The following is a 22,785-nucleotide window of genomic DNA, read 5'->3' on the forward strand; positions in this document are numbered from 1 at the left end:
TGGCATTGCTATGGCTGTGGTGTAGGCTGGCAGCTACATCTCCAATTCAATCTCTAGCCTGGAAACTTCCATATGTCACAGATGTGGCCATAAAAAAAAAAAGAGAGAGAGAAGAAAAGAAAAAAAGATTGCTGGGTAGGCAGAAGGATTGTTCTCCCCCCTTGAATCATGACTGCTTAGACCAAAGTGACCCTATCCCTGTTCCAAGCTTAGCCATTAAGAGTACTGGCAACTTCTGTTTTGATCTCTAAGAGCCCTAGGTTGCCATGTAAGAAATCCAGCTACACTGCATGGAGAAGTCACAGGATACAAGGCATGTGGGCAAAGCTATTTTGGATCCTTCAGACCAAGTAACCTGAATACACTGAATGACCACGTGGAGTGGAAGAATCATCCAGCTGACTCTTGTGCAAATTCCTCACTAACAAGATAATTAGATAAAACAAAATGCTTTGTGCTTAGGCCTCCAACTTGAGATGACTATCCAGCAATGTGTTACCAGAACAAGGATTTAACATTAAAATTTTCTTATTAACAAAAGGAGCTTAGATTAAAGACATTTCCAAGACAGAATCAATAAGATTTGGAACCCAAATGGAGAGTGGGGTGGAGAAGGAAAACTTGAAAATAATAACTAATTCTTACTGGGTTCTGAGTATGTGTCAGCCACAGTACTAGAATAAGAGCCACAACCATAAACATCATCTGTACTCTAGAACCTGAAATTTACTGGTAGCTCTTACAATTTTCCAAAGCCTAAAACCATTCAGCCTTATTTACTAGAGTAATGGCATTATTCCTAATGAGACATGCCTGCTCTTCAAGCAGGTTTGCAAGCACAGTTATTTTTTCACCTAGAAGGACAACTTAAATGCAGACCAGCTAAATTTAACAGGTTTAGACTTCACTTTGCTTGGCGAGGACAAGGCCCTAGGCACCACTCCCTGGTCTAAGAATCTAACTCTGTATCCTGAGGTATATAGTTTGCAAACTAGCCCCAAGAAATACATTTCAAAAAGAGCTCCCTAACTAAAACTAAAGAAAAGCTTCATACATAAGAGAGCACATAAAGGTCCTGAGCAGTCCTGCCATTAAAAAAAGAAAAAAAATTCTGGAGTTCCTGTCACGGCGCAGTGGTTAACGAATCTGACTAGGAACCATGAGGTTGTGGGTTCGATCCCTGGCCTTGCTTAGTGGGTTAAGGATCTGGTGTTGCCATGAGCTGTGGCATAGGTCACAGACGTGGCTTGGATCCCAAATTGCTGTGGCTCTGGTGTAGGCTGGTGTCTACAGCTCTAATTCGACCCCTAGCCTGGGAACCTCCATATGCTGCAAGAGCGGCCCAAGAAAAGGCAAAAAGACCAAAAAAAAAAAAAATTCTATTTGATGCAGGACCCCATGTCCATTTTGCCATAGAATGAACCATTCCTCCAAAATATGTACAAATATCCTGAAAAAATAATATTCCAGGGTAGATATTTTGGAATACTCTGATTTAACTTATTCAGATCCTACTCTGGTATGCGTTTTTTTTTTTTAATTGTCATCATAGGAACTTAATAAATGTATAAAGTTGTTCTAAGTCCATTCTGATCAATTATGCTACCTGCTGAATTAAAAACCAAAATTCTCTTTTGTCTTTTAATAGAGAAAGCAATTTGGATGAGAGCAGTGACAGTGGGTCTTTACCATCAGAAGTAGCCCCAGAATGACTACCTGGGCATGCACAGGGCCTACGAAGGACTTAGCCCGCAAGCTGACACACAATTCATTGTTATACCTTTGTTTCATATTTATTTTCCTAGCATTTGTCTTTGCCTTGGCAATCTTAGGTAAATTTCTAATTTTCCAAGATTGCCTGTGGTGAAGTTCTATCCCCTGAGATTCTTTTTTATTGGTCTCTTAAGCAAGTTATACAATTGAAATCACCTCTCCATCTCCACCCATCTGCTTGTTTTTGCTTTTCTTCCTCTCTGCTGGATTCGGTGTAGAAATCCTCTAGGCCTCCTCTCTCCCCTCCCTGTCCGCTGCCCTAAACTCTCCCCCACCGTTCTGTCTATCCTCTCTGTCAGGGTCCAGGGGCCCCTTCTGTTCAGATGGCTCTGGGCCCACCTGTACCGGCCCCATCTGTCAACAAAGCCGCCCCAGCACCCCACAAACCTGGTGGAGGAAATTCTCCTCTGAAGAATTGACGTCACTAGGTGTTCTCCTGAGAGTTGTGCCCTGAAAATTTAGCTACATTGAGGAAGAATAAAGGGCATTTCAGCGTGGAGTAGAGGCGTTCGGTGTGCTGGCATTGACAAAATACTTCTCCCACACGGTGTGCGCTTCAATCCTCCATTTGATCATGAGTAACATCCATCAGAAAAATTAAAGGAAAACAAGAACTGAAAAAGATAAGATCTTCAGGTTAACTAGAAATGTTAAAATGATTATACTGTAATGCATACGACAATCCAGTAGATAAAAATCTGTTTTTCACTTTCTAGTATGTTTGCCTGAGCAAACATATTCACAAGGTTATTCCTTTTCATTCTTCCAATTCAAGCAGTGCAGCAATGTTTTTTGGAAGACATCATTCTGTTTTAGTGCCTTGGCATTATTTGTAAAGAAGTCAAAGATAGCACGGAGGAAGTATTTCCTTAAAAGAAAAGTTTATTTCTAAAATTTAAAATCCCCAATCTCCTGTAAAATAGAAAAAAGAGAAGTTCTACAATTGAAGAATACACTGAGGCTGGGCTATTTTTTCCTGTCTGAAATTTGATTCATATTCAACCCAGATTTATGTGTTGATTTAGAGCCTGAAGTGCCAAGAAGAGGACAGAATGGACACAGCCAGCCATTGTGGAGTGCACTTCGTGCCAGCACTGAACAAACTCTGAAGTATGTTGACGGCACCTGAAATTCATACACTAGAACCCTGGACGTCCATGCAGCCCTGATATTTCTCTGCCTGTGTCCTGCGTGAGCAAAGCACTGCAGCGACCCTGTTCATCTGGCCCCTGCACAACATTGTCAAGACACATTTCCATTTTCCAAGTGACTGCTGCCACTGGGCCACAGTCTGTGCTCATTTCTCGAGTAGCTAAACCCTTTGACACTGTGGTTTTTAATTAAAATTACATTAAAGTTAATCAACCAGAAAGAGGCTGCTGTAGAAGGCAGGTTTGATTGCAACCTGCAAAGGGCGCGGAGGCTGCCAACTTGCTAAAGATGTGCCTGCAGATGCCAATCTGCCCGTGTGAGCCCTGCGGTTACAGAGCCGCTGCTGAGGGGTCAGTTCTGCTTGCATGTTCCTGGGGACTGTCACACAGCACTGCAATGGCAGCAGCACGGCACAGAGTTAAAAGCAGACAAGCCTCTCCAAAATGCACCATCCCCACATATCTGCTGCTGCCCCAACCACTGATATGAAACAGTCCCATCCCAACTGTTTCATCTCCAGATTCAGCTGGACTCCATGGGTTTGGGGAGGCTCTCTGTCGCCCTGTCTTCTTCCATAGGCCGGGCTGCTGGCTGGCGTGTGGGGCTATGTTTGGTTTGCTCTGTTTTGAAAGGGGTAGAGGAAATACTTATTCCTCTCCAGGTTCTTTGCAAAAAGGCCTTCAGTGGAAAAGGACAGCCCAGCATATCTTCATGATCTGAACCAAGAGACTACATCAAGTAAATAAAACTTCACATGTAGGATGCTATTTCACTCTTACTAAATGTGGCAGTGGTGTTCAGATGAAATGTTAAACTTTATTTTTGTTCAATTCTTAGATGATTAATTTACATAATACACCCAGGCCTTACCTGACTCGTGGTAAGAGATTCATTAGTTTTTGATAAATGAATGAATTAGTAGAAAAAAAGAGTATATTGTTGATCACAACTATCTATGCTTTTTTCTAAAGCTATAAAATCACCAGTAGTGCAAAAAGCCGGGTGTCAGTTTATCTTGAATGCCAGGATATCCTAACCTCTCGGTGAATGCTGCCGAAGTCATTGTGTTGAGAAAGATTCTGAAGCATATCCAGGCAATGGAGCACAGAAAGAAGATATTATTGCTCTAAGGCTAGAGGAGAAATATCAAGATTATGTAACCATTATATCCTTGCTTCAAAGTAAACTGACAAATCTCCTTGCGATGGTCCACAAGGGAAGAATGAACATAAAAGAGGAAAAGCAGCTAATTTCAGTGAGTTTCAAACATTTGTTAAAAGCTTGCAGACACTTCATTTTATAGACCCTGAGTGGCTTCATGCATCCAGCAGCTGATTCTGACCCAGCCCTTGGTCCTATGATTGGTACCCACGTCCTGCACAGGTTCTGCCTGAGTGCTTTGCTCAGTGGCAAGTTCTTAAGGAAGGTGAGCCCCAGGTGCCATGTATATCCGAGTTGTGAACATTAATGACTGGCAAAATCCCTACCTACAAAAAGCCACTTATAAAAACAGAATCTTGTTCTTTTAAAAATTAATTCTCTATAGCACAAGGAACTATATTCAATATACTATGGTAAATCATAGTGGAAAAGAATATGAAAAAGAATATATACACAAAATTATAAATCAACTATACCCTAATAAAAATTTTTAAAAAGGATATATAACTGAGTCACTTGTTGTACAGTAGAAATTAACACAACATTGTAAATCAAATATGCTGCAATAAATTTTTTAAAAATTAATTCTGTTTTTTAAGATGAGATTTAAGGGCAAGTCTGCTAGGGGTGGGATTGGTTCTTCAATTATTTCCTCTTCTCTAATAAAAGGAGAAATAACCCTGCAGTGAGTTATTTTTTCGCTTCTCTGACCAGCGTGACTTTTCCTTTCTTGGAATGTAATGATGACTGGTGCTATAGCAGCCATCTTATGACCATGAGGAACAAGCATCAAGACAAAACAAAAAATAAGCAAATTCTAAGAATGACAAAGCAGTTGATGCTCAATCCCCCAGTAGAGAAGGAAGGAAGCAGAGAAGCAGCCATCTTCCTTCCTAAAGAGAGCCAGCCTGTCTGCCACCACCCTAGCTGCTAGCTGTTGGTGGAGAGGTTGAGGGAACAGGGAAAATTTACGTGTGTGATGAAAACTGAGAGGAAGATGAAAGTATTGATTAATGTCATAAAATAAAATACAACATCACAAGACAAAAATCCCCCAAGACACTCTAAATAGAGTCCTCAAGCCTTCAATGGTGTAAAATATAAGGTTATATCACTGGAAAGTTATTAATATGATGAGGTGGAGCCTGCCCAGCTAAACTCTTGGAAGTTCTGTGGGTCTGCATCATATCTGAATTTGTGCTACTGCATGGCACTTGTGGGGTGTCACAGCTGGGATTTTCTAGGACAGCAGATGCTAAGACAGAAAATGGGGTATAAGGTATTTGTTAGAATCATGATCAACAGGTATCAAGGGATGAGAAAGGAAAGAGGACTGGGCAGAGAGATGACAAACTGGGAAGCAGGCGTGCAAGAGCCTTACCAGCCTGCCAGATACTCTGGCGGTCAGTGTGGTCCTGACCTCCTGTCTTTGTTGGATAGACAAGGTGGCCAAAATCAATGGCCAAGTATCATGTTTCTAAGGCCCTATCAAACCTACTGTAGCAAAGATACCACAGTCAGCATGATGGCTACACTTAGAGCTAGAACTTCCTCGTGCTAATAAGCACACACAGAATCCTAAACCCAAGGGTTACAAAGTACACACAAGACAAAAAATTCATGAAAATTCATCACATGCTTGTCTAAAAATCAAGTCTCAAATATATCACATTCTCAAATCACAAGGTGAAAGAGGTAAAAACAGAAAGGTCATTTTTTAAAAATCTAATAAGGCAACATATTTGCAAACTAAAAAATACATTTCTAAGTAACTTATGAGACAAAGAAGAACCATCAATGGAAATGGACCATCCTAAACCAATGCCTTCATATCAAAAATGAGGAAAGGGAGACCCAGGATAGTTCAATAGCTTGCTCACTGTGGCACAGCCTGTTGATACAAATAAGGGGGCAGCAGAGCGCTGCGAGGAGCCCAGGGGTCTGGGGTACAGGCTACAGGGTCAGATGCGTTCTCACCCTCCATCACTTACTAACTGTGTGACCTAGGACAAGTGACACAACCTCTCTGAACCTGTGTTTTCAGGCAAGATAATAGTTGTCCTGAGGCTAAACTGAGACACTGAGTATAAAGGAGGTGTCAAGAAAGAGACCTGTGTTAGCAGAATGTAGCAGACCCCAGAAAGCTTATATGGAACAGTTAACCAGAGATCCAGACAGAGCCCCACTTGAGGCTCTGAGGACAGAGGCTGGGGGCAATAGCCTCCATTTCCTGCCAGGAAAGTTTGACCTCCCCAGGTGATTTGTAGGCAGAATTATTCCTAATATTTTTTAATTTATTTAGCCACGCCCAAGGCATGTGGAAATTCCCAGGCCAGGGATCAAACCCATGCCATAGCAGTAACAACACTGGATCTTTAACCCACTAAGCCAACAGGGAACTCCCTAATTTTTAATATTTATGGAAATACAACCTTCTCAAGTCAAAGAAATGTCTCTTATATAACACCAAATAGAGTGTTTAGTATATTCATTGACTTATTTGTCAATTCAGTAAACAACTATTTCTGAACTCAACACTAGGTGCTTGATTAAGCACTACCCTTGAAGAATCTTTGTGGCCAATCCAACATTAAGAGCTATGTTGGTCTTCTATTGCCACAATAATACTATGTAAAAAGCAGCCACCAAACCTCAGCTGCACACCAGAAAAAATATTTCTCTTTCTCACTAATCTGGGGGGGGGGGGCAGTATGTTCTTATGCTCTACTAGGGTTCATCTGATCTCAGAGGGAAATAGAAATCCCTCTTGATGAGAGCAAAAAGCAGGGACGGGGGAGAGGAAGAGAATTTGGAAATATTTCTGTAATCAATCCTCTACAAGGGCTAAACTGACTACTTGGCAGCAGCTTGATGGGGGTGGATTAGAAATTAATATGGATATGTGTCTTGTTAGAAGAAATAATATTCCCCCTCAAAGCCCTGTGTGTTTTCTCTCTTTTAAATTCATACCTTCAAACAAGTGTTGGATACAAAAGACCAAATTGATAGATGAAATGATAATTGATCAAAGAAAAATAAGAACAACCGTGGAGGTTACACAAGCTGCAAAAATATAATTTTATACTAAAAGATCTGAGTCAAGTGACTCGGCACAGAAAAACAACATTTCTAATACCCACCTTGGTTTAGTTTGATACAGAACAAAATGTTGATAGACAAATTAATGACCATTAGTGGCAACAAATCTTGGGAAAATATTCTCATTTAGACCACATGGCCCTAACATTCAAATAGTAGGCATCTTTTAAGTACTGTCCCTTCCAGTGAAGAAAATGAAAGTTCTGCTTCTTGATAGGGAATCTGAATCATACAATAAGGCTATACATTATTTATTATTACATAACTATATAATAAACTGTAGAACATATCCAGCTTTTTATGAATGTAAGTCTCTTTTTGTACTGTGTGTTTGGCACAAAGGCAGAGAGCATTTATTACAGCATGAGACAGCAGAGGTAGAAATCTTTATGAATATAAAAAAGCAGGAGAAAATGTAATTTTCACTATAACACACTGAAAGCTGTATTATAAACAAATGTTGAAGATTTCATCAACCAAATAGCTAAGAACCAGAAATTCTACCTTTACATTTAAAAAGCAAATTTTAATTAATCCATTAGTACATTTAAAGTTTCTGATAAGCAAGGCACGTTTTAAGGAACAAATCAAAACATCTTTATTTTCACAGCAATAAAACATTGTGAAATTTTTGTTTGGATTCTGGCACCTTGGTTGAAACTTTGCTGCACTCCACACCTGCACAAAAGAAAAGTTAAGGAATAAGAGTCAAAAAATGCTTATACAACTCTTTTCAGAAGCAACAGTAAACTATACTATTGACAGAATCAGCAGCTTAATTAAAAAGTCTGTTAATGCTGGTGTTAATAAACCTGGCATATTTTCAGTTTAGATTAACGCTCTTTAAACTGATACTTCTTAGTAATAAGAACTGTCACAAAATCTGGATGACAATATTGGCTATATAAATTACACATTTATTACTTAAAAGTATCGAAGGCTATTACAGATGTTCCATGGTTAAGTTACATATTTTAATTAAAGTATTCTCAAGAAGTCAAGATGAAACAATGGGCTATGTGCTATTTACCTTCTGGCTAGAGAAAAAATCACCAACATGTAATTATCCATGATATTTTAGTTCCAAATAAATAAACAAATTTACTTCTTTAAGGATGAGTATGTATGATTTTGGACTTCAAACTTGAATGCTTTCTTGTTATTTTCTCTCCTCTAGCAAATATGTATTGAGTTCCTGTTGTGTGGTTGGTACTTCCAAAGGCACCGAGAAGGATGGAACAAGAAAAGATGCACTCTCATGTAGCTTACATCCTAGTAATTTTATTACCAGAATTTAGAGTCTTATTAAAGAGTAATGACACAATAGCTTCTTGAAAACTACTATGACCTAAAATTAATGTATGATAAAGGTTCAAGTATGTCTAAAGTGCTACATCATAGAAAACCATGTGTCAGTTAGTGATTCCTTGCCCATCCAAAATGAGACCTTGCCTTCAGCCCTCACCAATTCCTTTGTTTTCAGAAGTCCAAATTAGCGTCTAGGTTTTCCAATGGTTTAAGGAGATAAGGGCTTATGCTCTCAAAACTGGCACAGCTTTCAAGCCCCTGGCTTCTGGAAGTTTTTTCTGTTCCACTCATTTCAATACACAACTTAGCCCTTTTTATTTTCCACAACAATCATGGATATCATTTCCTAAGCTGACCTCTTCCTCAAAGACCTTTGCACCTGCTCTTCCCTCTGCCTACAACACTGTCCTTCCAGATTGCAGCCTCACTTGGTTCAGGTTACTGCTGGAAAGTCACCTCTTCTGCACCCTGCTCAAAATAACAACCCCCGCAATGACACTTTCTAACTCAATACCCTGCTTTAATTTTCTTGATAGTATTTCAGAGTACTCAACATGTGTATTTATTAATCTCTTTAGTGTCTCTTCACCCAACCAGAATATAAGCTCTGTGAGATCATGGACATGTTCACTACTGGAACATGCTGAGAACATAAAAGTTGCTCAGTTAAAATTTGTTAAATCATTGAATACATAGACACGGGGAAAAAGGAATGAACATGAGTTTAACAGACATCACTAAGAGTTTTGGGCTAAGATAAAAGAAGGGCTCAAACTAAAGCATTATAAATAATCTTAAAAGGAATCTTAAGCATCCACCTTCTCAAGAACTTTCAGTAGCCACACACCTCCCTCTCTCTTTGAGATGCAAAACAACAAACTCCTGCTCTTGTTTCACATAGAGGAATTTTTCTTTCTTTAGGAGTTCTGGCATCAACTTGCACTCACTCTTTGAGGACTCACAATCTGCCCCAGCACTTCACAATGTATTTTTCCAAAGACAATTCTTTCCTCTAGAGAAAATTAGTTAGCATCTACTCTTCAAAGTTAAAAATTTCTCCACTTCATTAGAACACTGATTAAAAATAGTGTATACTCAAAATTTTGAATTGTTTTATACCAGATAGAAACTATTCAGTTAACAGATGTAAGTAAAGGCTACCCTAACTCCAGAAAGTAGAGGCTTCCTTAATTTTTATTGAAAGTACAGTTGACTTACAATATTAGATTAGTTTCAGGTATACAACATGGTAATTCAATACTTTTAGAGATTATACTCCATACAAAGTTATTATAAAATATTGGCTATATTACCTGTACTGGGCATTACATTCTTGTAAATTATTTATTTTATATATACTAGTTTGTATCTCTTAATCTCTTTCACCTACTTTGCCCTTCCTCCAATCCCTCTCCTAACAACTAGTCTGTTCTCTGTATCTGTGAGTCTGTTTCTATTTACTATATTTGCTTTATTTTTTAGATTTCACATATAAGTGAAAACATATGATATTTGTCTTTCTCTGTCTGACTTATTTCACTAAACATAATACCCTCCAAGTCCATCCATGTTGTCACAAATAGCAGAATTTCATTCTTTATTATGGCTGAGTAATATTCAGTGCGTGTGTGTGTGTGTGTGTGTGTGTACACCACATCTTCTTTATTCACTCATCTGTTGATAGACACTGAGTTTGCTTCCATATCTTGGCTATTGTCTATAGTGCTGCTATGAACATTGGGGTGCATATATTTTTTCAAATCAGTGTTTTCATTTTCTTTGTGTAAATAGCCAGGAGTGGAATTGCTAAATTGTATGTTCAAGGATGGGAAGAATTAATATTGTTAAAATGTTCATACTGTTCAAAGAAATCTACAGATTTAATGTAATCCTTATCAAAATACCCAGGACATGTTTCAAAGAACTAGAACAAGTAATTCGAAAATTTTCATGGAGCCACAAAAGACCCTTGATAGCTAAAGCAATCTGAAAAAAAAAAAAGAACAAAGGTGGAAGGATCATATGCCCTGACTTTAGACTATACTATAAAGCTACAGTAATCAAAACAGTATAGTACTGGGGCAAAAACAGACATAGATCAATGGAATGGAATAGAGAGCCCAGAAATAAACCAATAAACATAGCACAGATAAAGTACACTTGGTTTTTCTATGGAGTATATGTAGATTTGCTCAGATAGGACAAATTTTTATTTCCCCTGACAGCTTTAAGTGAGGAGAAAAAGAACTTCCCCTTTGAAGAAAGTGACCACAGAGTTTCCATTCTCATAGACTTCTTTTTCTGTGTTCTGTGATGCACTGGCCACAGCCTAAGTTCATGCTCTATATAGAATACCATTTCTGCTATGAATTTATAGTTTGGTTGATTCTGATGTGCATTGGATTGGGATCCTGAGTTTGACCAGGGGAGTCCAGCTGCCTTTGAGATGTACTGGAGAGAAGATTCTGCCAAATGTAGTGCTCAGGATTAGATGTAACTCAACCAAATCTTTGAAAAATTCTGAAAGATAAGACACACAAGGAGAAACAGCTATAGTAGAGGTAATCAGGGATAGAAAAAAAATGAGTTCTGGGGAGAGCGATGGTATAGTCTTTAAGCAAGAGACGATGGCCACCAGCTTCTAAGGGGAAGCATTTAGACTTGGATTTCTAGGGATGCTTTTGAGTTATTCATTGCAACAATCAATGCTGTAGGCTTCCAAAGGCCTGAATGTGTCAGTATTTCAAGTGTTCTTTACTTACTATACATTCTCACCTATTTTGTTTTTGTAAATAGGGGTTTCTCTGCACTTGAAGAATAAACATACAGAGAAGTTTCTTGCAGTTAAGAAGTAGAAACTAGGAATTCCCATGGTGGCACAGTGGAAATGAATCTAACTAGGAACCATGAGGTTGCAGGTTCAATCCCTGGCCTTGCTCAGGGGGTTAAGAATCTGGTGTTGCCATGAGCTATGGTGTAGATCACAGATGTGGCTCAGATCTGGCATTGCTGTGGCTGTGGCATAGGCTGGCAGCTGTAGCTCCGATTAGACCCCTAGCCTGGGAACCTCCATATGCCATGAGTGTGGCCCTAAAAAGCAAAAAAAAAAAAAAAAGGAAGAAGTATAAACCAAAGAGAACAGACTTCTAATACAGTATTTTTTAAAGTTCTGTCATATTCAAAAATAGCAGTAAATGTCCAAGGTCGTAAAAACCATATATTCTTTTTTGTTTTATGGCCGCATTCACAGCACATGGAAGTTCCTGGGCCAGGGGTCGAACTTGGAGCTACAGCTAGGGCCGATACCATAGCCACAGCAATACCAGATCCAAGCTGCACCCACTGAGTGAGGCCAGGGATTAAACTTGCATCCTCATGGAGACAACATTGGGTCCTTAACCTGCTGAGCCACAATGGGAACCTCAAAAATCATCCATTCTTTTATGTGCAGAGGAACAGTTTAATTTTTTAAAACTAATTTTAAACTTAAAAGAAAAATTGTAAGGGTAGTACAAAGAGTTCTCATGGGCCCTTTATTCAGATTCACCCATTGTTAACACTTTGCCACACTGGTCTTATCATTCTTGCTTTAGTTGAATATATATGCTTGCTATTTCTTCTGAACCTTGTTAAAGTAAGTTGCCTACATCACCCCCAATTACTCCTTGGTGCCCATTATATATTTAGGAAGCAATAATATTCTCCTCACATACCTACAATGCAGTTATTATACTTGTGAAATTTAACATTGATACAACATTATTATTTAATTCACAGTTAACATACCAATTTCACCAGCTGTCCCAATAATGCCCTTTAGAGTGATTTTTCTGGCTCAGTACCCAACCCAAAATTATACATTGCATTTCAATGTATGTCTCTTTTAAATGTTATGGCTCCTTTGATCTGTAACAGTTCTCAGTCTTTCTCTTCCATGACATTGACATTTTTAAGATTACATGCAATTTCTTTTTAAGAATAGAATCAACTTTGGCTTGGCTAATGTTTTTTCATGATGGGATTCACGTTAAGCATTTTGGGTAGGAACACCACATAAATGATGTTTTTTCACTTTTAATGCATTACACATGAAGAGACACATGATGTGAGTTTGGAGATCATCACATTTTTCTTTTTGGCCATGCCCGCAGCATGTGGAAGTTCCCAGGCCAGGGATCGAAATTGTGCCACAGCAGTGACCCAAGCCACTGCAATGACCACACCAGGTCCTCAGCCTACTGAGCCACAAGGGAACTCTAAAGATCATCACTTTTGCAACCATCATAATAATAATTGATCTAGCCAACAATTATCAATTGAGACTAAGTAAGGAAAAGCTTGATGAGGAACCGAATATTTACATAGTCTCGAGCCATCTCCCTATAAATTCTTATTAATTACAAAAGGATAAATAGTACCTTTGCAATGGAGAAAGCTGGTGGCTACCATTGTAACAAAGTGATCAGAATCATGTATTCAAAGATAATGGAGTACACAGGGATTTCCTTGAATGTGTTTCCTGTTTTATTTTCTAGCTGCTACATAGAAAACTACATACAAAAACAAAAACTAACAAGAAGAGATAGTGAGACAATAAAATAAGATAAAATGGAAAGAAAAGAAATAACACCTTTCTTTCACTTAAATCCTAAGTAAATGGATCTTATAAGGTGAGACATTTCTACGCCGAGTTTCTGGATGAACTAAAAAATCAGTACCCAAAGCCTGCCTAAGAGATTTATCAATAATAAAAAACATGAGTTATTCACATTTAATAATAATTCGGGCCACAGTGGGGGCGGGGGAAGGGCTAGGGTGTGACAATCAGAAACTATTACATTGCTGAGCAATGATCTTAAGGAGAGAAAGTAGAGAAATCCAGAAGATCTATTAGAAAAAGCTATGGCTACAAAACCTAAAGACTTGAAAAGAACATGGAGTGCTCGCTTTGGCAGCACATATATTAAAGTTGGAATGATACAGGAAAGATTGGCATGTGCAAGGATAACAGGCAAATTCATGAAGCATTCCATATTTTAAGAAAAGAAAAAGAACACAGAAAAATCTGCTGGTAATATTCCACTTGTATCCATGAAAAGAGAAACAGCATACCACAGTTTAACACATATTTATTAAGTGCTTTTCATGTGCCAGATGATGGGATGGCCTTAGGAATCCAAATATGCATAAAACATAAACCTATCTCCTGGATTTTTTTTTTCTGCACCCACAGCATGCCTAAGTTTGTGGGTCAGGGTTCAACCCAGGCCATGGCAGTGACAATGCCAGATCCTTAAATGCTAGGCCACAAGGGAACTCCTGGAAGCATTTTTTTATAGCAATATTTTATTATAGGCTCTGTAATGAGACAAAGTGATGTCCAAGATGATTAATTAACCAAAAAGTCCTCAGGAAGTTGATAACAGTTCATCCAGCCCAGCGAAGAAATTTATAGCAGTTTGATGTGGCTAGTGAATTATTCTTCTTCTGACACTCCTTGTGCAATTATTATGAGCTTTTGTCCTAATCAGTATTAACACCTATAATTCTCATAGAAACCTAGGTGGCAGATACTATTATTATCTCTGTTTTGCAGATGAAAGTGCTAGATGGAGAGGACAGGGTAAAATGGGTGTTGTGCATAAGGTTTTAATCAGAACCCAAATTATAAGAAGATATATGTCCCAGACTAAGAAGTTGAAATTTATCCTGCAGTCTGTGAGGTACTGTAGGGTTTTCAGAACAGAGGCATCATGTTTAGATTTGCATTTTAGAAGTTTATTCTGGCAGCTGTGTGAGTGGAGATGGATAAAACTGGGAAGAGAAACCAGGAGAGAAGGGAGCCAGTGAATAGATGGTTATAGCAAGTCTAGTAAGGCAGAGGGAGCCCTGGAGAGGGTGGACTGACCCAAGAGTTGTGTCCATGGAATGGGTGACTATTTGGGTATGAGGACCTCAGCAGGCAACAGAGGAATTCATGCCTGCTCCCAATGTCTGGCTAAGCCTAATAACCGGTTTCCAGCTCAGCTGACTGAAGTTGTTGATTCAGTGCCCGCATGTGGCCATTAGCTTGGATTCATCTCTGATCACTGACCACATCACTAAGCAGACTTTAATTATAAGGGACACTAGGTGAGAATTTAGACCCTTCTGGACTAATAGGAAGGAACACTCAAAACACCTATTAAAAGTGGGTATGGCTTTGTCAGATCAAAAGAAAAATCTTATTATTGGAATTACAGCATATATCAGGAACTTCAAGGAAATATGAGCTCATTCTCCATGGGTCACACGTTTTTGCATGTCTTATGAGCCAGGCACTGCAATGCCCTTTTCCCAAGAATATTCTTTGAAAGATGTTTCTGTAGTGAAAATTCCTGAAGGATGGAGACAATGCCTCACTCCAGAGCAAGACAGATGTGCGTACAGCCTTGAAGTTAGTCTTTCTTTAATTGGCCATTGTAAACAATTTGAGTTCCCTAAGCTGAATTAAGGCTGTTCCCTATAATGCAGCCTCTTGCATGGTCTAGATCCTCCTGTGTTGCCCTATGGAGCTTAGGGACAAGGATAACCAACACATATATGAACTGGAGACTAGCACTTGCCATCTGCCTCTACACGGATTGAATCATGAGCCACTGCAGCTGCTGACCCTCAATACCCCCTGAGAGGAGCTCAGGGTGGAGGTCAGGAGTAAGCATGCTGTGTTCTGGGAAAACAGGCAGAACAAGTCTTCAGATAGTTAGATATTTTCAGGAGATTTTATGAGCCCAATTCTTACATCACCTCAGATCTACAAATGGTGATGTCTGCTCCTTGTGACTAGCAATAACCCTCACGAGACTAGCAGCAACCTTCTGCAAAATGTGTGCTTGGTTTGCATGTACCTCCCAACTTCAGCAAAATCACATATATGCTGACTTCCCCCCTACCACTTTGGAGGGGTATTTCAGAGCTCTCTGAAATGCTTCCCAAGCTATAGTCCTCTTTTTTTGCCCCAATTAAAACTTAATTTTCAACTTTTAGGTTGTGCATATTTTTTTAAGTTGACACATGTGTGCTTATGCCATGTCACTTGCTGTGCCAAGTAACAAAGTCCTCTCTCTCTGACCCAGGAGTCTTCAGTTTCTGCCAGCACCCATTAAAGTGTGACAATCTTATTAGCTTATAAGTAGCCTAAAATCACAGACACTTCACAGTTCTTGATGGAAAGTTATAGAGATTCCTAATTGTGATGTGCTCAATATGAAAGAATAACCAAACTGAGTAGTTTTGAATTCAACTGTTCTTACTTCTCTAAGACTGTGTCCCCATTCCCAGCCCAGAATCTAACCTAAGATTTAAATAAAACTACTCTCTTGGTGATTGATTTGCACTTTCATAATTTTTGAATGGAAGTGTTAATGATGAGTAGGTCTGACCTGCTAGAAATCCTCACAGAAAAACAGGAGATGAGGGCAATGCTTAGATGTCTATTTCAGTTCTCACTGGGGAGACCTGTTTTCTTTTCTAAAGGAGCAAACCCTGGAGGATTGGGGTGGAGGGGGCAGTCTGAAGATGACTTAAAAATAGCTCACTTTGAGATTAAATGCTCTGTGGCTGTTGTTTGAGATGAAATTCCTCTGTCTTTCAGGTAATATAAATAGCTACTGAGCATGAAGCCCCATCCTTGGATTTCTCAACCATGTTGATATAACAAGGGGATGGTGACTGAGATGGCCCCAGGAGAGCCTGAAATTTAATGAGCTGATTCTATTAAAACTATCATTTAAAAGTTTTGTCTTCTATGAGCTAGAGGCTACCATTTATTTTTGCAGCCAATTGACCTTTTGTTTGGGGTAAACCACACTAACAGGCTTTTTAGTTGTACATGTGAGAGAAAGATTTCTCAAATCCAAGAGATGTGAGAAGGGTAGAGCCAAGGAGCTACACTCTTCTGAGAAAAAAAAAAATGTGAAACATATTTCCAGAAAGAACTTTCATTCAAAAAGATACATGCACCCATATATTCATCACAGCACTATTCACAATAGCCAACACATGGATACAACCAAACGTCCATCGACAGATGAATGGATTAGGAATATGTGGTCCATATATACAATAGAATACTACTCAGCCATAGAAAAGGACAAAATAATGTCATTTGCAGCAACTTGGATGGAACTAAAGATTCTCATACTAAATGAAGTAAGTCAGAGAGAGAAAGACAAAAACCATATGATATCACTTTTATGTGGAATTTAAAATATGGCCCAAATGAGCCTATCTACAAAACAGAAACAAATCATGGACATGGAAAGCAGACTTGTGTTTGCCAGGGACAGTGGGGAGGGAAGGGGATGCATGGGGAATTTGGAGTTGATAGATGCAAATATTTAGAACATACGGGTAATGGGGTCCTACTGTACAGCACAGGGAATTCTTGGGTTCTCTTGGGTTAGACCATGATGGAAAACAGTATTAAAAAAAAGTGTGTGTGTATATATATATATATACATTTGTATGGCTGGGTCACTTCACTGTACAGCAGAAATTGAAGGAACATTGTAAATCAACTATACTTTAATAAAAACAATTAAAAAATAAATATAAATATGCCTCTATCTATGGAATCAAAGATCCTGGACAAATAAAAATCATATTGTTTCAAAGAAGAAAAAAAAATGCGAAACCTTACTTTTATGGTGGTCAAAGTACATGAATTCATATCGAGTTTGAATTTTTTCTATTTTTCTATTTTTTTTTTTTTTTTTGGCCACATCTATGGTATGCAGAAGTTCCCAGGCCAGGGATCAAACCTGCACCACAGCAGCAACCCAAACTACAGAATTAACAATGCTAGATCCTTAACTCATTACATCACAGGGGAACTCTCCTAGTTTGCAATTTTTTAAATAATAAAATTTATTTTTAGGGCAGTTTTAGGTTCAGAAAAATTAAAAACAAAGTACAGAGTTCCCATATACCCACTTTCCCCTCAACACATTGTTTTCCCCTATTATTAACAGCTCAGTTCTTATCACTGAATAATAGCCCATCATCTGAATGTTCCAGTTTGTTTACTCATTCACCTACCGAAGGGTATCTCAGTTGCTTCCAATTTTTGTCAGTTATGAATAAAGTTGCAAGTTTGTGTGTGGTCACAAGTTTCCAATTCATTTGGGTAAATATCAAGGCGCAGGATTGCTGAAGCCTATGGTAAGAGTAGTTTTATAAGAATGTATGCGTGTGTGTTCAAACAGTTGTTTGCAAAGGATTAGGAGCAGACACTGCAAGCCAGCGAAAAAGGTATTGTGGTAGGCAGAACAATGCCCTCCCAAGGTGCCTTGCCAGAATCTGTGAATATGCTACATTACATGGTAAGGAGGAATTAAGGTTGCTAATCGGTTGACCTTAAAATAAGAAGATTAACCTAAATTATCCAGGTGGGCCCAGGATAACCACAGGCATTTCTTAAATAAGGAAGGAGGTAGAAGAGACAGTTACAGTGATGCAGTGTGAGGAAACTGCTGGTTTTACAGGCAGAAGAGGGCCAGAAACAAGGATTGCAGGCCACGTATAGAAGCAAGGAAAAGGCAAAGTAACTGGTTATCCTCCAGAACCTGCCAATACCTTGGTTTCAGCCCAAGGATCGATTTTAGGCTTCTGAACTCCAGAACTATAAGATGATAAATTTGTATTTTAAGTCCAAAGAGTGGTAATTTGTAACAGCAATTATAGGAAACTACTACAGCAGCTTTATCATCTCAAATAGAAGATTCTGAAAAAGGACAAGGCTGGAGTGTTCATGGTCCACAGATAACTCCAAGATTGGATGACCTGCAATTGAAAAACGTCTATACAAAAACTTATATACAAACATTCACGGCACCATCAGTCTTGATAGCTGAAGAGTAAAAACAACCTAAATGTCCATTATTTATTTTGTTCAATAAAGAAACAAAATTTGAGATATCTGCACAATAGAATATTATCCACTAAAAGGAATGAAGTACTGATGCATGCTATAACATGGATGACTCTTAAAGATACTATGCTCAAGAAGCTAGTCACAAAAGACAACATCCTATTTAATCTCATTCATATGAAATGTCCAAAATAGAGGCAGAAAGTAGATTTGTTGTTACCAGATGCTGAGGGTCAGGGGCAGAAATGGGGAATAACTACTAATGGGAAGAGGATTTCTTTGGGGGACGGTAAAAAGCATTCTAAAATTAGCGCAATAGTTGTGCAACCCGGTGACTATACTAAAAATCTTGAAATTATACATGTTAAAAGAGTGAATTTTATGGTATGTGAATTATACATCCAACTATATCCCAATAAAGCTATTATTAATAAAAATATGGAATGAGGGTAAAATAACAGACTCCACACCCCTTCACACAGACCTGGCCTGTGTGTCTCTTCCATGTGGCTGTTCCTGAGTTCTGTCCTTTCTCAATAAATGAGTGACCTAATAAGTAAAATGTTTCTTTGAGTTCTGTAAGCTGTTCCTGCAGTTAGTGTCTGATGGAGGGAGGGAGGTGAGGATGGCAGTCTTGCAGGACTGAGCCCTTAACCTGTGCGATCTGATGCTCTCTTCAGGTAGACAATATTAGAATTGAGTTGAATTGTAGGACACCCTGGTATCAGAAAACTGCTTGCTGGTATGGAACAAAAACACACGCATTGGCATCAGTGTGGAAATCTTAGAGACTAAGGAACTTTTGACAGATAAGAAGAGGAGGTGATGTCACCTTGGAGAGAGAAAGTGGAGGGAAGTGGCCACAAGCCAAGGATGCAGGCAGCCACTGGAAGCCATTCCCTGGAGGCTCCAGAGGGAGTACTGCACTGCTGGCACTTTGCTTTACACCCTGGGAAACTGACTTTTGGTCTTCTGGCTTTCAGAACCTTAAGGGAATAAATTCCTGTTGTTCTACACCAACAAGTTTGTAGTAACTTGTTACAGCAGCCATGGAAAATGAATAGAACTACCATACTGGGTATGGTATTCAGGTTCTCACTTTGGGACAACTAAATGGGTCCCCTACTGCATAGTCTCATGACCACATTAAAGTCAGGCCAAGAAGCTAAGTTGCTAAACAGGCAGACATAGGGGAGAGACCTGTCCCCAGGGACTTGCTGGACTGACAGAATCCAATGGACATTCTGAACTGGGTTCACACTGGACTGTTCTCAAGACCTTAGAAAATTTTCATTAAAAGTCACAGTGCTGGAATTCCCGTCATGGCTAAGCAGTAATGAAACTGACTAGTATCCATGAGGACATGGGTTTGATCCCTGGCCTCGCTCAATGGGTTAAGGATCTGGTGTTGCCATAAGCTGTGGTGTAGATCACAGACACAGCTCGGATCCCATGCTGCTGTGGCTGTGGTGTAGGCTGGCAGCTGCAGCTCCAATATGACCCGTAGCCTGGGAACTTCCACATGCTGCAGGTGTGGACCTAAAAAGAAAGAAAAAAAAAAGTCACGGTTCTGACTTTGTTAAAAATAGAGTGGACCAGGGGAGTGCAGATGCCTGCAAGAAGCTGGCCCCAAATTGGCAAGTAGAGAACATCACGGGGGTGGCTTTGGTCTGTGGTCCAGAGTGAGTCAGCTAGATGAAACGGCAAATGGCAGCCATAGAAAGTCTATGGATGGTAGGGTACCTCTTAGGTATTCCTGGGAAAGGAAATGTAATCAGCACTGGGATTTCCTGAGATCAAGCAGAGTAAGACTCAAACTACTATGATTTGGTATTTATAATAACGAAGAAACTGAGGCTCAGAGGAATCATCAGAGTCGCAGGGTCTGTCTTAAAATAGGGAAAATGGACAAAACCATTTTAAGTAATTCTTTATTTAAAGACTTAGGATCCTATGATTTAAGATGATAACTGAGTCTGGCATTCAATATTGGAAAATACAAGGTGGATGTGAGTACTTTAAAATCATGATAGGATCTGAAATTCACAAGCATTGTTTTTTTTCTACTTGTTATTGAAAGTGAGTTTGGCTGCTCATTGCTCTAAAGCCAGCAAACAGGCAAGGTTGGTGGAAAGGAAAGTTTGCTTTATTTTGGAGGCTGGTAATGGGGGTGGAGGGTGGGATTTGTGTCCAAAGACTGACTACCCCATTCCCCCCTGCTGACAATCAGTGGGCAAGAGCTTTTATAGGGCGAGAGAGAGGGGCTACATGCAGGAGCAGCACAGTAAGCTTTGACAGTCATCTTGAAATCAGTCATGTTGTGGTCTGACCAGCATCATCTTGATTGTTTTAAGGACAGTTAATCTTCAGTTTCAGGGTCAGTTTGTTCCCATTTCCTTGAGGCCAGTTCTTGGAATTGTGGCAGCTTGTATGTCATGGCTACAGTCTGGTCACCACCATATAGTTAACTTCTTCCACATGATGGGGTTTCAGTCTCTGTAAGACAGCTCACAAGATATGGCTCAGAATACGATCTATATAGCCCTTGAGGAGGAACTAAAAGTCCTTGAGTTTATTTAATGACTACACTATTATTATTTTGTCCTTTTAGACTGCTTTCCTTTGTTTCTTTATTTTCTCATTTCTCTGATTAAACTTATTCTTTGGCTAAAGTTTTCCCACAGATAAAAGGCAGGCAGATGATGTGGGGAGAGGACCACAGGGTCCTGCTCCATTTCAATCTCCCCTTTTCTTTGATGCTCATAAATCTTGAGAAAAGACAGGTACAGAACAAGAAAGAGAATAAAGTTTTAGATAGAGAGGTTAATTATAAACCTGGCAGAGGAACTCAGTTTTAGTTTCCATTTTTGTTCCAGTTTTCCCCAACTCTTTTGAGTGAATTGTGTGATGGTCACTCCTGCCTAATTTGGGGAATGGACACAGAGTTGGAAATAAACTTGAGTTCTAAGCTTATAATCAGTATTTTTTATTATGAAAACAGTACATTTCTCTTTGATTGCTTTGTCATAGCACCTGGACAAATATTGGAAAAGTACATACACATATTACAAGGAGGATGATAATCAAAATGCATCTTTGTACTATTCTCTGAACACATTTTTTCACTAATAGTTAAAGCAGATGCATAATATATGGTTTTTCATTTGTTTTTTTGTTTCTGGATTTTTTATGGTCACACCCACAGCATATGGAAGTTCTCTGACCAAGGATTGAATTCGAGCCATAGCTGCAACCTATGCTGCAGCTGCGGCAATGCCAGATCCTTTAACCCATGGTGCCAGGCTGGGGATCAAACCCAAGCCTCCATAGCAACCTCCACAGTAAACTTAACCCACTGTGCCACAGTGGGAACTCCACAGTGTATGTTTAATTGGCCATAAACAGGGCTGTTTTGGATAAAGCCTAAAGTTCAAATTAAATCATATATAGGACAGAATGACTTCCCCATACCTCAATATGTGAAAATTCTCCTTCATCATTTCCCTTTTTAGTTGTAAATCTTTCCATAGGAAGCATTGATAATCAATATATTTTTCCAACATTGCCAGAGTGGTTCAGTTGCCTGCTCTGGGTCCATTCATGTGTCTCAGCGCTAGGCCCAATTTTTGTTTATATATTTGCCTAGTCATTCACATTAGGGGAAAAAATCAGACATAACAAACAAGCACAGAGAGATATGTTGAGGAGAAAACATTTTATAGGCCATACATTTTATCATGTATACCCAAATGTTACACAAACATTGTACATATGGTTTTAGCAGTAAACTTAAAGCCAGCAATAATGCACATCATGAGTAGTCATACTCTGTGACAACTTTACTAGACCATTTTTTTTCATCCTAAACACTTGGTCAAAAATACAGTTAGAAGTAAAACAAGGAGTCCCATCGTGGCTCAGTGGTTAACAAACCCGACTAGCATCCACGAGGATGTGGGCTCGATCCCTGGCCTCACTCAGTGGGTTAAGGATCTGGCATTGCTGTGAGCTGCGGTGCAGGCTGGCAGCTGCAGCTCTGATTCGACCCCTAGCCTGGTAACCTCCATATGCTGTGAGTGCAGCCCTCAAAAAACAACAACAACAAAGAAGTAAAACAATAGCTCTCCATTAGAATTCTTTAAATTTCTTACCAATATTTTTCTCTGAGATGCCTCAGGGTTTCTCTGCAAGACTCAGTTAGCTAAATAAACTTATAATCTGTTATCAAAAGCAGTTCAATATTCCAGGAAAGTTTTGTTCTCTTAACAGGGAGAAAGAAAACCAAATTCCATTCTTGGACCAACTTATTGTTAATAAAAAAATTCATTTACCTAATTAAATTCAATCTAATCTTAATCAATTTTAACAATATACAAAATTAT

The 22,785-nt window shown here is 39.1% G+C and overlaps 1 pseudogene; it reads left to right on the forward strand.

The window, feature by feature from the left end:
* The first annotated feature begins 13,432 nt into the window (after nt 1-13,432).
* LOC125114178 (uncharacterized) lies at nt 13,433-13,532 on the forward strand (annotated as a pseudogene).
* Nucleotides 13,533-22,785: the final 9,253 nt, after the last annotated feature.

This window comes from Phacochoerus africanus, chromosome 1 (assembly GCF_016906955.1).
Source record: "Phacochoerus africanus isolate WHEZ1 chromosome 1, ROS_Pafr_v1, whole genome shotgun sequence".
In the NCBI taxonomy this organism is placed as follows: domain Eukaryota; kingdom Metazoa; phylum Chordata; class Mammalia; order Artiodactyla; family Suidae; genus Phacochoerus; species Phacochoerus africanus.